This window comes from Triticum dicoccoides, chromosome 6A (assembly GCF_002162155.2).
Source record: "Triticum dicoccoides isolate Atlit2015 ecotype Zavitan chromosome 6A, WEW_v2.0, whole genome shotgun sequence".
Lineage (NCBI taxonomy): Eukaryota > Viridiplantae > Streptophyta > Magnoliopsida > Poales > Poaceae > Triticum > Triticum dicoccoides.
The window spans coordinates 438,499,238-438,518,036 of record NC_041390.1 but is presented as its reverse complement, the minus strand read 5'-3'; positions in this window follow the sequence as shown (position 1 = coordinate 438,518,036).

Below are 18,799 nucleotides of genomic sequence, written 5' to 3'. Positions count from 1 at the left end.
AGAGGGTACGAAGAAGAAACTACAAGGAGGTATGTGATGAACGGCGAAGAACATCGATGAACTCGTAACCCTAACTGTCAGGGATATACCCCACGGCGTAAACCGGCCGGAAGTATAACCCGGCTGGACTTGGCGGTTTACTTGAGATCCGGCTAACACTTGGCGGTTCACTCGCGACCCGCCCTGACCTGGCGGTTTACAAGCAACCCGCCTGGTCATTATGGCTCACTGGTGACCCGGCGGGCGGGTCAGATGGATGACGAGGACCAAGGCCCAGAAGGCCGGTTCACGTTTAATGGTGGGCCGGTTTATGAGGAAAGCACAAGGAATATTCCCTTACAAAGGAAGCAAGACTAGGACTCCACTTGTAATAGAGTAATCATAATCCTAATAGGACTAGTCATGTAAACTGCCCCTTCAACATATATAAGGAGGGGCAGGGCACCCCAAGAGGGACAAGATTCACAAGTTCCACAAGTTGGACAAGTTAGGTTTAGACAATAGCTCTCGAGATAGAGCGCTCTTGTAACCGTGATCATCATCATCAATATCAATGAAGCAGGATGTAGGCTTTTACCTCCACCGTGAGGGGCCGAACCTGGGTAAAACATTGTGTATCTCATCCCGCTCAAACCCCTCTCAAGCTACCACATAGATGCGTTGGCCTCGCGACTAAGTCCTGACACTAAGGACATTTGCCGTGACAATTCCACGACAGTTGGCGCCCACCATGGGGCTCGCGCACGGTGGTGTTGAGTTCTTGGAGGGCGCACTCTCAGGGATCGAGAAACTCACGATTGGCCGGTTGAAGAAGAGCCGGCACGAGACAATCACACAGGATTTGCTTTGGATCTGGGAGTATAGGATTTGAGTTGAAAAGAAATCAGGGTTGCATGGTGCGCGCCGCTGTGACCGGATGATTCATCAAGATCGGATTGATTTTTCGTCGTGAGATGGACGGAAGTTTTCCGCTGCAAATACCTTACACGTAGGTCGCCGAGTCGCTACAAATCACACCCTTGCTTTTTATTTTTGGAAGAAAACTATGCGTGGAGCAGATCGCGTCTAGGGCGGTTGACATGAGTAATAGAGATCAGCATGGAAACGACCACCTGACCCGCCGGACGACCATGGACAGAGCCGGCAAATTTATCGCCGGGAGGTCAAGATTATGGTTAAAAAAATTGGAACTGGGAGATATGAGATTCGTGGAGATTCTAGGTTTGCGTGCGGTGCCTTACGCATTGCAGGGCGACCCTTTGAATTCGAGAAAAGATCGTTTTTTTCAGCTGCAGATGAGATTGGACAGGAATCTGATTCGACGTCACCAGTACATGTATGGATCCGAGTCAGATTGCTGCTCCTCTCCACGTCTACATCAGTACGGAGCAAGGCTGGTAATGATTATTTAAACCGGCTGCAGAAATCCAAGGAGTAAAGAAACAATTATTGCATGATGATGGAAAACTGCTCTCGTTTGGGGATCAGGAAATATTATTCTAGTACTACCCTGCTGCTACTTCAAGTGCAAAGCGATCAAGCAAAAGAATAAGAAAAAGATATACGTCCACGCGTACATTCACCAAGGTCAACAAGAAGTCTGCAGCCGGCCGGGTTGATGATTATCGTCTATGGTTCTGTCAAAGTTGCCACTAAAAGTCACAATATGTTTGAGGGAGAACAGTACGCTCAGAAATTCATTAAATGTCATCATGCAACAGCACCAGTGCATGGTCGCCTTTTCCGTCGAGCCGCTGCTCCTCCGTGACCGATTACTACTGCCACCCGGTCGTCTTCACTCGCTGGCGTTGTTAAACCGCCAGCGCTGGGCCTCAACTCCAAGTTGCTAAAGCCGCCCCTACCATAAAATCGCCTTGGCTGCTGTTACCGCTTCCGATGAGTACCGATGAGCGTTTCCTGCCGTTCCCTTTGCTGGTGTTGCTACCGCCTTCATGCCGCGCCGAGCTATTGACGTTTATATGGCGTGGCGGGTTGCTAAGGATCAGTTATGAAGTAACATCCGTTGAAGTGTTGTCTACACAAAAGACAAATTGATAGGGGCACCCAAATTCAATGCATTGAGGAGCGTGGCTTACTTAAAAACTGGATGGATGCATGATTATTTATTCAGATGTGAAGGACATCATTTGATCGGATTGCTATGCAGTCACTTTATTCGAAAAGGCACATCAGGTGATATCCATTCAGTTTACTTTTTATCAGTACTTGTTCATTTTTTGTAAAAATAACACTCTGCCCTATAGTATTTTTATAAGCAGGTAAATTATTCATTACAAAAGTGTTGATATACCACGGATATGGAGCATGCGCCAGCATCATTTTTACTGGCGTTCGTCTGTGTCATGCGACTTCACAGACACGCGTGTAAGCCGCCGCCCCTGTGGTCCGGTCTACATCAACACGCCAGTTGATTCACGCATCCGCGTCGGCTTATATCGAGGAGGACAATTTGCTTATCCGCACCGGCGTATAATGCTGTGGCCGACTCATCTATGCTACCTCTGATGCCGCGAACCTTTTTACCATCCGTCTCTCGCGGCCTGGTCTACATCAACACACCGGGCCGCACCTGTCTGCATGAGCAGTTTATTGAGCATAAAGCAAGTCACAGCTTGGGTAGCCCGGTTTTCTTTCAAATTGGAGGGAAATTATCATCAACCGCCGTCTGCACTACATGGATCAGTGGGCAGGCACGCAAGTCGCCACCGCTACAGTTTGGTCAACTTCAAATAGCCAGTTGGAAGGAACCATTGGTTGAGTTGCTGACACGGCTCATATGGGGTCATTTATAACCGTCGGAGTCACCTCAACCTTTTGTGGATTCACATCGTGCTATCAACACCAATAATATGCAACTTATGCCGGTTTATATCACGATCAAATATGGAGAATCTCAAGCCAACTCCTCGAGCCACCTTGAGACTCGGGGGCTACAATGATATAACTCAGCAAATGCTGCCGGTTTTCAGTAAAGTCAAGAACCCCAAGATGTTGGAGGGAAAGATAATCCGGTCCCGGAGGCTACTACCATATTGATGAAAATTTAAAGGCCGTCAAAAAATTCCGGTTCAAAATGAAGAATGCCGGTTTAAAATCCAGTTCAAGGGAAATCTGTTCTCCCACAAATATCTGAAGCTTTCAAATCCAGTTTAAGAATTTCCGGTTCAAAAAAGAATTAACTTCTCGCAAGTTCGAGTTTATAGGCCGTCAGAAAATTTTCGGCTGAAAATGAAGATTCCGGTTCAAAATCCGGCTCAATGGAAAGATGTCTCCCATAAAACATTGAAGCTCTTAATATCCGGTTTAACATCCGGTTCAAGAAGAAATATCTCTCACAAAGTTCGAGTTCTCAGAAAAATTAAAGGTTGCCAAAGAAGACCTGTTGCCATGATGTGTGGTTCAAATATGGGTTATCCTGCCTGATTGGCTTATCATATTATGGTTCACATGGGGGCTTTTGTTTATAAAGCGGAGTTCTGATTACATATTGATCCGGCTATCAAGCTAATATTATCATAAGAGCACAACTCTGGTTACTTCGGTAATCCGGCTATCAAGCCAATATTATCACAAGGGGCCAAAGAGAGTCTGTTGCATAGCACAACTCAAACATGGGTATCCCTTGAGCACAACTCACAATATCACTTGGGGGCTATGTTCAAACCATAGTCACACCTCTTGATAGGCTTAAAGCCACCAGGGAAATCACTTGGGGGCTCTGGTCGTATCCGAACCACAGCTTATACCCTCTTGATTAGCATAAGGGCACCAGGAAAATCACTTGGGAGCTATGGGTTCGAACCATAGTTACACCTCTTGATAGGCATAAGGGCACTAGGAAAATCACTTGGGGGCTTGGTCGTATTCGAACCATAGCTACACCTTTTGATCGGCGCAATGCCACAATTATAACTACATGGGGGCTCTGGTCTTATCCGAACCATTGCTTAAACCCTCTTGATCACCATATACATCATCATATATTGCAACATACATTGCATCATCATTACATCATCATAGCATGTATCATATGTGCATGGATATACCGGCGTTCATTAACCCGGCTTGACTTTCAACGGCAAGTTGTCAGTACACGGTCAAATTATAATCCAGAGACTATCAGCCCGATCTGGTTTTGACTCAAAGTCACCAGTATGGAATAAACCGGTGTTTATCACAACCTGGTATGGTTTTATCATAAACCGGCAAAATATGAGAGGAGTTATCAGTACTCAAGATTTGGGTTATTACCCTTACTACAAAAAGTTGGTAAACCAATGATGTGATTCAATGTCACAAGTATGATATATTTCATATTTGATTATTCTTAAGTGCAGCCTTGGTTATAAACCCGAGTTATATGTTGGGCATTATGACCCGTCCGGCGGTAAACCGCTAGGACATTTCAAACTTGTTGTATGCAGAAACAGGTTGAATAAAGCATAATTATGAATCACCGGCGTTTATTAACCCGGCCTGGCTTTCGACTATAAATCGCCAGTATGATGATAAATTATCCGGTGTTTATTAAACCGGCCCGGCGTGGGATTATAAGTCATCAGTATATATTTGGATTACGCCATTGGAATCAGGCGCTCATAAATCATTGGGTTGTATTGTTCAAATCTTCAAATAGCCAACATGGCTGGATTTTATTATGGTTATCATTAACCAGTATTATGATTAAGGTTTTCAAAGTCGCTTTAGCGCAATGGCTGTTATATTATCAATGGATATGATTTATTCTATAATTGAAGGAATAGTCCCGAGTCGCTGCAGGCTTACGACCCGACACTTGGGGGCTATATTATTCAAGTTGAGATTATGTCAAATATGCAAGTCTCATGTTGCTGCAAGCATGCACCATGACACTTGGGGGCTAATGCAAAGTCATTTTTATTGGCCTTATTGAAGACCCGACTCATTACATTATAATGAGCCGGCCCTTGGGGGCTATCAATTGCTCCTGTCAATAATTCAAGGTACACAAGTTTTTATCCATTATGTTGAAGGGTCCACTCCTCAGTTGGTAAAGCACAAAGCTCTCAACATTGTGGACGTGGGTTCAAGCCCCATGATGGGGTTACATCATATCATGTTATTTTCGTTTAAGAATATATCAAGCCCAGCTCAATATTATCTTATTGAGCCAGCCCTTGGGGGATACACATTGCTCTTGGGGGCTACATATGTGGAATACTCAGTTCTGACTAGTGATTGAGATAAACACACATGGATTTCTTCAAAGTGGTAATATTTATATTGAAGCAAGTCTTAAGTCATCACTTTGCTCTATTCAAGACTTGGGGGCTATATGGATTATGCATACAAAGGAGGAACGTCTTCAAATTATCAGTTTTGAGTAAATCAAGAAGATCAATTACATGACCCGGTGTCAACAATAATTATGACCCGGCATCGTCTGTTTTTTAACCCGGCAATTTTTGTAATGATAAACCGACAAGTTTTAAATCTACAAACCGGATGAATATCAGATGAGTATTTCAAGACCAATATTTCTTAAGCCGGCGATTTGGAAGCCGACTCAAGTGGATTATGCTTCACATTATTTCTCTGTGAGAAACCAATGACATCAAATTGAGTATGAAGCTGGCTTATTGGCCTGGATTTTCTAGAAGAAGGAAATGACAAGGAATTAAGGATGATTAGGTGTCGGTTTATAAGAATTCTTAACCCGGAGCATAATCTGTCAAGTTTGTTCATGTGTTTGTTTTACAGGATCAGTTTAACATGGATAAATCCAAATTAAACTAGGGTCTAATGTCGGGGATATACCCCACGGTGTAAACCGGCTGGAAGTATAACCCGACTGGACTTGGCGGTTTACTTGAGATCCGGCTAACACTTGGCAGTTCACTGGCGACCCGCCCTGACCTAGCGGTTTACAAGCAACCCGCCTGGTCATTATGGATCACTGGTGACCCAATGGGCGGGTCAGATGGATGACAAGGACCAAGGACCAGAAGGCCGGTTCACGTTTAATGGTGGGCCGGTTTATGAGGAAAGCACAAGGAATATTCCCTTACAAAGGAAGCAAGACTAGGACTCCACTTGTAATAGAGTAATCATAATCCTAATAGGACTAGTCATGTAAACCGCCCCTTCAACATATATAAGGAGGGGCAGGGCACCCCAAGAGGGACAAGATTCACAAGTTCCACAAGTTGTACAAGTTAGGTTTAGACAATAGCTCTTGAGATAGAGCACTCTTGTAACCGTGATCATCATCATCAATATCAATGAAGCAGGATGTAGGCTTTTACCTCCACCATGAGGGGCCGAACTTGGGTAAAACATCATGTCTCTCGTCCTGCTCAAACCCCTCTCAAGCTACCACATAGATGCGTTGGCCTCGCGACTAAGTCCTGACACTAAGGACATCTGCCGTGACAATTCCACGACACTAACAGATCTAAGGGCGCAGAAAGTAGGAACTTACGAATGCAGAGTTTCTGCGAAGGGTCGCCGCATTTCTTTGGACGAGCTCAGGGTGATGCAGCAGCCGATGTTGAGGGCGACGGTGAGTGCTACGGCAACGGTGGAGCTCGAGAAGCACAGAGGCAGCAAGAAGATGGAAGGAAGAAGAAGAAAGAAGAAGGACCGGCCAAGCCTATTTATAAGGGGATAAGTGAACATGCGGGCGCGAAAATTGAGGAAGACCAAAATAATGATTATCCAACTAAACGGACGCCTCGATTCTCGGAAGACATTAAAGATAAAAGATCCGTTGAAGACGACGTCATAGCAGGCTTTCATATTTTCAGAAGATGACGTCATGGCGGGTTACGTAGTTTTTGTCAGACTGAGGAAGATGGATTTCGTCTAAGTATTAAAGATTGACAAAGAACAAAGTTCAAGTTAACCTAGGGCCTAATGTTGGGGATATAGCTACCAGGTATGACCCGCCCAGGAGGGGCCGGGTCAACCCCAATGGTGGGTTACAAAAGAAGCCCAGTAATATTCAAGGTGATAGTTTATTAAGACTTGTAGAAGGCCTAAGCCCAGAGGCGGCTTAAGGCCCAATATTGTAAACCGCCATATGTAAAGAAAGACTTATAAAGAAAGGCATATAAAAGAAGTCACCGAGCCGGACACATTTTATGAGCCGGCCGGGACTCTGTAGACCGCCAAGCATCAACCCGTGTATATAAGGGGACGACCCGGCGGCGGCTTAGGACAAGAAACAAGAGATCAAGAGTCAAGCTAGCGGATTCGCTCCTTAGTCATCGAAACCTAGCAATACAACATCAACTAGACTAGGCCTTACCTTCACCGTAAGGGGCCGAACAAGTATAAACCTCTCGTGTCCTTTGTCCCGATTAACCCCTTTAAGCTTCCTAGTTGCGATGGCCCTACGACTAAGTCCTTTCGCTAGGACAGCTGCCGTGACAACTCCACGACAGTTTTGTTTGGCCAACTCGATCTATTTATCTTGTAATGGGAAGAGGTGCTTTGTAGTGGGTTCGATCTTACGGTGCTTGATCCCAGTGACAAAAAGGGAAACGACATGTATGTATCGTTGCTACTAAGGATAAAACAATGGGGTCTATCCCTACATAGATAGATCTTGCCTACATCATGTCATCGTTCTTATTGCAGTACTCCATTTTCCCATGAACATAATACACTAGATGCATGCTGGATAGCGGTCGATGTGTGGAGTAATAGTAGTAGATGCAGGCAGGAGTCGGTCTACTAATCTTGGACGTGATGCCTATATGATGATCATTTCCTAGATATCGTCATAATTATTTGAGGTTCTATCAATTGCCCAACAGTAATTTATTTACCCATCGTTTGCTATTTTTCTCGAGAGAAGCCACTAGTGAAACCTACGGCCCCCGGGTCTTCTTTCTCATATTATTTGCCTTTGCGATCTATTTTTTTCTTGCTTTTATTTTCAAATCTATTAATCCAAAAACCCAAAAATACTTTTCTGCAATTTTTATTTATTTATTTTATTTGGCATTCGATCTATCAATCTACAACAAATTTATCTCACGTCTGTTTGCCTATCTTGAGGCGTCGTACCCCGAAAGGGATTGACAACCCCTTTAACACATCGGGTTGCGAGGATTTGTTATCTGTGTGCAGGGGCTATTTATGTTGTGTTGCTTGGTTCTCCTACTGGTTCGATAACCTTGGTTTCATATCTGAGGGAAATACCTACCGTCGCTGTGCTGCATCATCCCTTCCTCTTTGGGGAAATACCGATGTAGCTTCAAGCGACATCAAAAGGAATTTCTAGCGCTGTTGCCGGGGAGGATCTTCAACATATACCATGTTACTAATCACAAATCTCATCTCCTCACAATTTACATTATTTGCCATTTTCCTCTCATTTACCTCTCCCCCACTTCACAAAAATTTGTCGTTTTATTCGCCTCTCTTTTCTCGTTCGCCGTTTTCTTGTCAGATCTATCCTTTGCTTGCAATCATGAGTGATTTAGGTATGGCACCAATAGATGATGGCCTAACTCCTAAGATAGGACGTATGGGAAATCTGGATGCTAAAAATTTTATCTTGGGGCAAGGGAATGTTATGGGAAAAGAGTGTATCCAAGAATTTTTTAGTTGTGTGGGAAATTTGAGTCTTGATGATGCTGCTATACTTAAAACTAATAGATCTTATGCGGATGCTATTTTAGCACTAGTTCTGAAACTTGAAAGTAAATTTAGTCGTACCCATCCTACCTTGCAAAGATTGTTTTTTGAGCTCCCCATTATAAAGAACCCTAGAGCTAAAAAGTTGGTCACTCTTATTCTTATGAATGAGTTTGACTACATAATACGGGAAGCTTGTAACGCCCCAGATACAACTTTCCATATTTGTAACTCTGACTCTTGCCTTTTCCGGAGATGCGATAGGAGATTCCCTTCGTGGTTGGGTTTTTGTCTTTCGTTTTGCATTTTTTTTCATGTCATGCATTTCATATCATGTCATCATGTGCATCGCATTTGCATTCGTGTTCGTCTCATGCACCTGAGCTTTTTCCCCGTTATCCGTTTCGCAATCCGACACTCCCTCATGCACTCGGCGCACCCCTCTTGTCTCTTTTCATGAGAGGGTGTTAAATGTTCTCGGAATGGACCGAGCTTTGCCAAGTGGCCTTCGTACACCTTTGGTAGACCGCCTGTCAAATTTCATGCCATTTTGGAGTCCGTTTGATGCTCCAACGGTTAACCGGGTAACCGCAAAGGCCTCATGTGTGTTGCAGCCAAACACCCCTCCAAAACAGCCCAATAACCCATCTAAACCACTTCCATGCCCTCCGTCGTTGGATCACGATCGTGTGGGAGAAAACTACACCTCATTTGGACAATTGTACCTCCTCCTACCTATAAATATGTGTCCCTCCAAAAATTCGCGGTCTAACCATAGATCCACTCCGCCACCGCGCCACCGGACATGTCCGTCCACCGTCGGACGCGTCCACCGCCGCCGCCACGTCGCTCCAGCCAATCCAGAGCCGCCACCTCAGCACCGCCGCCTCCCTCCTCCACTCGCGCGTCGCCATGTGTCGTTGCCGTCCTCCTCCACCGCACGGGCCCATGAGCCCATCCGCGGCCCGCCGGGCCCGTTCGTTACCGCCCGCACCGCCCGGGTGCCCGAGCTGCCGTGCCACCCGTCAGCCATCTCCGCCATCACCGGAGCATCGCCGGACTTCGCCGGCTCGTCCCCGCCGCCCTTCGCGCGCCACCGCGTCGGCCTCCACCGGGTGCACCATCGCCCAGCCCGCCGTCCCGCGCCCCCGTGCCGGCGCATGAGTCCCGTTTCACGCACCACCACTACCGCTCGGGTGCCTCGCCACCTTGGCTTCCGCTCCTCCATCGGAGCAGCCACCGTCGCCATGGTTTCCAACCGATGCCCCCGAGCTCTATCCATCATCGTCGTCGCCTGGATCCGGATCCCGGCGACCGGATCCGCCATCCCCGGCTTCCTCGACCTCAGATCTCGACACCTCGCCATGACTCCCTCCGCGCCACTCCGTTCCTCCTCGCCAGAGTGCAACACCGCCACCGTACGTCACGCCTCGCCACAGCCTCGACAGGAGGTCGGAGAGGAGCTCCCCTCGCGTGGGCCCGCGCTCGGCCCAGCCGCGACCAAGCCGGCCCAACATCATCAGCCCCCGGTCCCAATGTGAGCGTCGCCTCGCTATCCATCGCTCGTGCGCCTTTTTGCTATCTCTCGCCCGCTCTGTTTGACCCTGTATTTGACTAAGTCCCTGAAACTCATATAATTTATGCACTTGTTCATCATGCCATAACTCCATGTCTGTAGCTTTGTTTCATGCGCATGATATATCAAAATGTTCATTGTGAAATGCTCTTCATTTCATTCCGTTGTGGTCTGCTTGTTTGAGTTCATATTTTTGCCCAAATCATTGATGAAAGAGTGCTATAAAATGTTTACTCCTGTTACTTAGCAGATTATGATGATCTGTCATTTTTGCCACATTTGATGTGTGCTTCATATGGGCATGAGCTCTACAGGTGTTTTGATCTATGCCATGCCGTCTTTACATGGGTGTTTGCCATGTATTTTTGTGATCAATGTGGTGACTATCACAAGCATGCAAAGTAGCCTTCATGGTATTGTTGTTTTCAGAGACTTGGGATTTTGCTAAGTCTTGTGCCTGTTGTTATTTTTGTGCCATGTAAACATGATGCTACAGTGAGATCTATGCTTGTTTTGAGTTGCTTCAGTAAGGATGTTTTGGATATATGGTTATGCTCTATCCATACATGCCCATGTTTGCATTTATGGAGTGCCCTAGCATGTCTTAATCTTGCTCTAATTTTGCTATAAAATATTCCTCGCAGATTGTTTACATGTTAATCAATTTTGCCATGGTTGTTGCTAGTGATCCATGCATGCTATGAACTTGCTCTTGCCATGGTTAGCTTCATGAAACATGTCTTCTTGATGTTAGTATGCTTATATTGTCATGCAATGCCTTGTGGTGAGTGATACGAGCTCACAAAGATGCCTTCATAATGTTGTTTATGCCATGCTCTGTTTTCTGCTAAGTCTGAAACTGTTAATAAAACTTGCTATGTTTACATGGGTGCCATCATATCTTCTGTGCCTTTTTGGCTCATGGTCAGTAAGGGACTTTTGTTCTATGCATATAGTAGAATCATGTCATGCCTTTTTGTTCTATGATATGTTCCTGTATCATGTTGTTTGCTTGCTCTAAACATGTCTTCCTGATGTTATTTCTGGCATGTTAGTATTTTCACTAAGTCTGTGATGCTGATATATTTTGCACTTTTTCTGTGCTTGTTTGAACATGCTCTTGTGTGATTTAGTCGTAGCTCAGTGTTAATGTTTTGTCAAGCATCTTGAGTACATCACTGCCATATGCTTTGTTGATATGAAAGAGTGCAGTAGCTTAGTTTCTTGTTGCATTCTAATTGGCATCATGCTGTTAATCGCAGAATTGTGCCATTCTTGTTTTGCTTGCCATTTGCAAACCGAACACCCGTTTCCAGTGATCTTTATATCGATTTCGACCGAAATCATCTCATCTTTCCAGAGGCACACTTGGTTTTCCAAGTTGATGCCTTGATCATTCCTTCTCTTCCGGAGCCCGCATATGCATTGCGTATCACATCTCGCATATCATGACATGTTTTGCATCATGTTGCTTGTGCATTGCACCATGATTGATTGTTGGTCCTTTGCTTGTGTTCTTGATTTGGGTAGAGCCGGGAGATGAGTATGTGACCGAGGAACCTGTTGAGTACGCTTACAAGGATCAAGCTTTCGACAACTCTGAGAACTTTGTAGGCAAGATGACCATACCCTCGAAATCACTTCTATCTTTGCTTGCTAGTTGTTCGCTCTATTGCTATGCCGCGCTACCTAACACTTGCTATATCATGCCTCCCATATTCCTATGTCAAGCCTCTAACCCACCTTTCCTAGCAAACTGTTGTTTGGCTATGTTACCGCTTTTGCTCAGCCCCTCTTATAGCGTTGCTAGTTGCGGGTGAAGATGAAGTTTGTTCCATGTTGAAACATGGATATTGTTCGGATATCATTATTATCTCTTATTTACTTTAATGCATCTATATACTTGGTAAAGGGTGGAAGGATCAGCCTTATGCATGGTGTTTTGTTCCACTCTTGCCGCCCTAGTTTTCGTCATATCGGTGTTATGTTCCTTGATTTTGCGTTCCTTACACGGTTGGGTGTTATGGGAACCCCTTGATAGTTCGCTTTGAATAAAACTCCTCCAGCAGGGCCCAACCTTGGTTTTAAATTTTCCTATCAACCTAAACCTTTTTCCCTTGGGTTTCCGGAGCCCGAGGGTCATCTTTATTTTAACCCCCCGTGCCAGTGCTCCTCTGAGTGTTGGTCCAACCTGTCACTCGCCGGTGGCCACCAGGGGCAACTCTGGGCTGGCCTACCAGAAGCTTGGATAATCTGGTGTGCCCTGAGAACGAGATATGTCCATCTCCTATCGGGATTTGTCGGCACATCCGGGCGGCTTTGCTGGTCTTGTTTTACCATTGTCGAAATGTCTTGTAACCTGGATTCCGAGACTGATCGGGTCTTCCCGGGAGAAGGAATATCATTCGTTGACCGTGAGAGCTTGTGATGGGCTAAGTTGGGATACCTGTCGTGGAATTGTCACGGCAGATGTCCTAGAGCAAGGACTTAGTCGTAGGGCCATCGCACTAGGAAGCTTAAAGGGGTTAATCGGGACAAAGGACACGAGAGAGTTTTATACTAGTTTGGCCCCTTACGATGAAGGTAAAAGCCTACGTCTAGTTGGGATTGGTATTGCTGGGGTTTCTATAACCAAGAGGCTCAACTCGCCAGCTTGGTTCTCGACTTGTTGTTTCTTGCCCTAAGCCGCCACCGGGTTGTCCCCTTATATACATGGGTTGACGCCTGGTGGCCTACAGAGTCCCGGCCGGCTCATAATCGTGTCCGGCTCGGTGACTTCCTTTACATGCCTTTCTTTACAAGTCTTTCCTTACATACAGCGGTTCACAATATCGGGCCTTAAACCACCTTCAGGCCTTTGGGCCTTCTATAGGACTTAATAAACTATAATCTTGAATGTTTGCTGGGCTTCTTGTGTAACCCGCCATTGGGGCTGACCCGGCCCCTCCTGGGCGGGTCATAACTGATAGTAATATCCCCAACATTAGGCCCCAGGTTGACTTTGAACTTCGTTCTTTGTCAATCTTCAATACTTAGACAAAAAAATCCATCTTCTTATCTTCACTAAAATTTTCTTGTAACCCGCCGTGACGTCACCTCTTAAAAATGCAAAAAAGTTTCATGACATCATCTTCCAACGGATCTTTTATCTTTAATGTTTCCTAAGAATCAAGGCGCCTGTATAGCTGGATAACCATTTATTCGGTTCTTTCTTGATCTTCGCGCCCGTCTGTTCGCATCTTTTCCTTATAAATAGGCATGCCTCAGCCATCCCATTCCCCTCTCTCGCTCCGTCTTCTTCCTCGCGCAAACCCTCTTCTGCTCAAGATCTGCCGCCGCCGCACCTCATCTCCGTCTCTGTCGACCTTGGCCGCTGCATCAACCTGAACCGATCAGAGAAACCACGGCGACCTCCGTAGTAGACCTGCAGCCGTAAGTTTTCTTTCCTTTGTTTCTCAGATTTACATTAATGTTTCCAAGCTCCTGCGTGTTCTTCGTAGTTCATCATAGTTCTTCATAGTTCTTCCACTGCCAGCTTTTTCTGATCCAAAAAGTCATATATATATATATATACACACATATATATATATGCTCGCGCGGTAGTGTTTTTGTACCTCTTCTTGACCCACAGATCTCTTTCTCTGATTAAAAAGGCTGCTTCAGAACTTACCGACTCCTCTGTACTGAACTTTTTAGGTCTAGAATTATTTTCATTTTGAACAACCATTTTGATCTGGAATAATACCAAGCAACGTAGGAAACTTGTTTGTCTCAATACTTAGCTGAATTTGCCTTCTTCAAATATCTGTAGTCATGGCGGCTTATCGTGCCAACTTAATTTCCCTTTATATGTCATTAGCCCTCAACATAAGCCGCCATCACTTGTTTTGCATCTTCATCCCTTAACTATTAATCTCACCATTAAACTGAAACAACATGTTGCTTTTCTTTTCAGTTCCTTGCATATCATGCCGTCCAAAACACCAACCATCTGCAACTGGGTTCCCTCAACCATAACTGAAGAACGCTTAAAGGAGTTCTTCACCATAGGATTTCTTCCAGCGAAAACTGTCATGTCTTACCGTGCCCCTGACCCGGAAGAAGAATGGCCCAATCCAAGAGACGGTGAGGTGATCGTTTTTACTGACCACATGAACCGTGGCTTCTCACCACCCGGCTCAAAGTTCTTCAGAGAGGTCCTCCACTTTTTCAAGCTCCACCCTCAAGATATCGAGCCCAACTCCATATCTAACATCTATAACTTCCAAGTGCTCTGTGAGGTATATCTTCAACAAGAGCCGACCGTGGATTTGTTTAGAGAATACTTTTATCTAAACCGGCAGAACGAGTGCACCAACAACCTTAGCTTAGAGCTCGGAGGCATATTAATTCAGCGCCGGCAAGGTGCCGTCTTCCCCCTCATTGTCTTACCAAGTCATCCAAAGGACTGGAGCCAGACTTGGTTCTACTGCCAGGACATTTCACCAGCAAACGAGAAGCCACCGCCGGGTTATCGCCCCGGTCGTCTTGACTCCAAGTTCGCACTTCATGATAAACTTACCGTGGCTGAACGCAAGAGGCTGATACCATCTATCAAAAGGATCAATGCTTTGTTGGGGAACGGGTTAACTAGAGTTGATCTGACCCCCTGCTGGATCTCATGGCGGGTCATCCCTTTGAGCCGCCGGTCAAAGCTGATGTATGAGTATGGTGGAGGCCCGGATGACTCTCTTCGCAACAGCCCCGTTCAATTGACAGAAGAAGATATTGTCTCAATGTCAACTCTTCTGGTGAATGGGAAATATGAAGATTGCAGTGTAGTCGGGTTAAACCCCTTCTGCCAGCTTAACCCGGTGCCAGAAGTAAGGATGTCATTATTTCTCTCTTTTGTTTTATTCCAGCCGTATTGTTTTAATACTTGCCTGACTCTTTACCTTGTTTTTACATGTCTGCAGGCCAACTCTGACTTCTGGAAAGTTAAGTATGACCACGAGACGGCCAAGAAAGTGAAATCCGCCGCCATAAACGCCAAGAAAACGACCCGGAGGTCGAAAAAGAAGAAAAAGAGTACTGCTGAAGACTTAATGAAGCTTGATGATACATCTGACTCAGAGGTAGCCCTTGATTCCCTTGGCCAATTTTTTAACAATCTTATTGACACTGATCATTATCAGGATGACACTGGGCCAGTCAGGCTGTGGAACCAGAGGTAACTATCATTTCCTCCGACTCAGAGCCCTTGCCAAGACAAAAAGTTCGACGAGTGATCCATAAAGTAAGGTTTTCTACCCCTTTAGCTCACTTGGATCCCAACTTTTGTTTGAAAAAGCAGCAACATGAAAGCTGCCGTCAAGCTTGGACTGAAGATGAGCCGGCTGTCGTTCTTCAACAAACTCCTCAGAAATGTCCAAATGAGGTTTACTTATTTTCTGTGTTTAACTCTGTTTAATGGATCCTTCCCTTTGTATTTCTTTTAACTCTATTTTATCCTTTCATGAGATGTCTCGCTCTTCTGGCGACTCATCGCAGACGCAATTTCCGGCTTTCAAGACTGCCCCTGGGTAATGAAAAACCCTCATCTTTCCTGGGTTGTTCAAATTGTATCTTTATACTGACAATCCTGCAACATTTTTTTTAGTGGCCAAGCTAAATCCAAGAAAGCGAAGGCAGCTAGGCCGGCGGAAGACCCGCTAGTGCGTGCATCTGACCCGGCCTGGCCCTCTTCTCCATTAAACGATGATCCAGCAGACCCGCCTGTTGATACAGAAGCAAATCATCCTCAGCCGTCGTTTGATGAGACTACTGTGAACCCTTCTGCTACTGGACCATCAAGCTCAGCCAACCCGCCATCACCAACTGCGCAAGCTGTTCAGATCACCGGGAGCCGCTTTATTGAACTGGGGAACCCAACCATGCTGGCTTGGTGTACAGCAAAACAAGAGGCATTGGAGAGGCAGAAAGTTCGCTTTGACGTTGCCAACTATGACCATCTAAACGCCAATGATATTCTATCCGGCTATCTTAGCCATGTACACTCCAGTCGCGACTCTGAGGTTGAAATGGTCAAGCAGCTGCAGTTGAAATACGAGGTACGTTCTTCCGGCTTATCTGTATTCCTTCAGCCCCCAAGTCTTCAGATTTATGAGAGAACCGGAATGATCTGTAGACTTTAATATATAGACCGAGACCTTTACCTTTGAAACTTGTCTTGATTTCAATAGAACAAAGCTTCACCTGTAGTCCCCAAGGGCCTGTTCATTTTGATCATAAATGAACTGGTACTTTAAATTGTTTGTTACCATATTCAAAAGACTTAATACTCCGGCTTAACCTTGAGAAACTTGCTGAACTGCATACATTAGCCCCCAAGTGACAAGTGCTATTACTTTGTAAGGGACTTGGGACTTAAAGTATGTCTTTAGAGTCATAAAAAATTTGATTTGGCATACATTAGCCCCCAAGTGTCAAGTGGTTTTTTGTAAAGTACTTGATACGTGAATCTTGCTCTTTGAACTTGAAACAAAATCTTGACTCACCTAAAAGTTTTGCAGAATGCCTTATCTGAATTGAACTCGCAATTGACTGATGCGAAGACCCGACTAGCGAGTCAGGAAACAGAAATCAAATCTGCTAACCCCAAACTGCAAATAAGTCTCTCTGAGACGGAAAATTTAAAGACCAGCTTCGCTGCCAAGAAGAAAACTTGGGAAGAGGAAAAAACGCTTCTGACCCAACGTGCTGAGAAGGCCGAAACAGCCCTGGAAGAGATTTCAACAGAGCTGAACGGGTTAAAGGGCCGAGTGTCTCAAATGGTGGCTGCCATCTTTGGTAAGCCGTCCAACTTTAATTTTGTGTGCTTTCTGCTGATCCGGAGTATAAACCGCCAACTGACATTGTGTATAAAATATGTGCAGGCCCTCGAAGCAAAAATCTGAGCCAAGACCCTTTGATTAAACTAAAGGCAGTGTATAATTTGGTAGAACAACTATATATTGGCGCACAGCGGGATCTTGCCGCCATTTCTCCTGTCAATCAAGGACCCAACCGGCTCAGCGACGTCCTGAAGAAACTATCAATCCTGCCTGCCAGGTTTCCAGAAGTGAAACGGTCCTACGCACGAGCCGGAGCTTTGACTGCCCTGAGCCGCTCCAAGGCTTGGGTGCCAGACCTAGACCTAGCGGACGTGGCCAGAGGCTATCCCACCGTGAAGGAAGATGGTTCTCCTTTTGGGCAGGATGACTTCATGGCCTGCGTGCGTGGAGTATGACCTCAGGCAACTACCCTGGGATATGACACCAATATTGACAAATACCATCCGGGTAATAAGAAGATGGCCACTCCCTCGTACAAGGTAACAGATTTGATTCCACCGGTAAGAGAAGACACATTAGCCCCGGAAGTTGACCCGGTCGGCCTGATCGACGATGAAGCCGAATTTGTCGCCATGAATGGTTTTGATTGGTCAAACCCCAACCTCCAGCCAACACAAGGTGGTGAACCGGCGAGGGAGGAACAATGATCATCTTCATGGGCTTATAAAGCCTTGTAATAGCTTAGTTGTGAAAATTGTGAAAACACTGTATGCTTTGCTTATGCCATCGCGGATAAAACACTTCTATGTGATTCTGTGTTTCCTGATGCCACCGCATGCATCGTATTTAATGTTTGTTTCTACAATATTTGAACTATGTTCCTGTAGATACAAAGAAAAGACTGGCTTGGTGGCTTAGAATCAAACGGGTTAAAACACCCGGTTTATAGCCAATATGTTTACCATAGTCGGAACCAGAAACAGATATAAACAAAGGACAAGGGCTGAGATTAACTCTTTTAGTTAATACAACAGGCAATTGCATATAAGTAATAACCATACCTTGTACCTTTTGATCCTTAGACCGCCGGCTTGAATAACCCGGGTGATGAAATTGATGATTCAAACTTTATGAGAAGTCAATGCTTTTGAATACTCAATGATCATTATACCTTGGTAGATGTGTTGTCAAATAGTCGAGCCGGTGAAGAAGACCAGGCTACTTATTTGTAATATTGAGACAACAAAAAACTAAAAGGCAAAACAACAGATAATAAGCATAATCTAGCCTTGTATTCAAAATGTTGGGGGCTTATGATTCGAATACGATCAGTAAACCAGACCAAAGGGGTTAAGCTAAGGTTCGGATATGACCACATAGCCCCCGGTGGTTTTGGCATTGCGCCGATCAAGAGGGTACCGACAGCTATGTTCTCTTTGGTTCGAATACGACCTATGTTTGAACAGGAAGCCCCCAAATGACCTTGAGAGGTTTTTAACGACCCTGATTCGAATACGATCCAAGTCAGACCCAAAAGGGGTTAAGCTATGATTCAGATACGATCAAGAAGCCCCCAAGTGAGTTTGGCCTTGAGCCGATCAAGAGGGTTACGACAGCTATGTTCTCTTTGGTTCGAATACGACCTATGTTTGAACAGGAAGCCCCCAAGTGACCATCAGATCTACAGCTAGATTTGGATACGATCATAACCGGACCAAAAAGGGTTAAACTTGATTCAAATATGATCAGCTCCTTACTAATTATT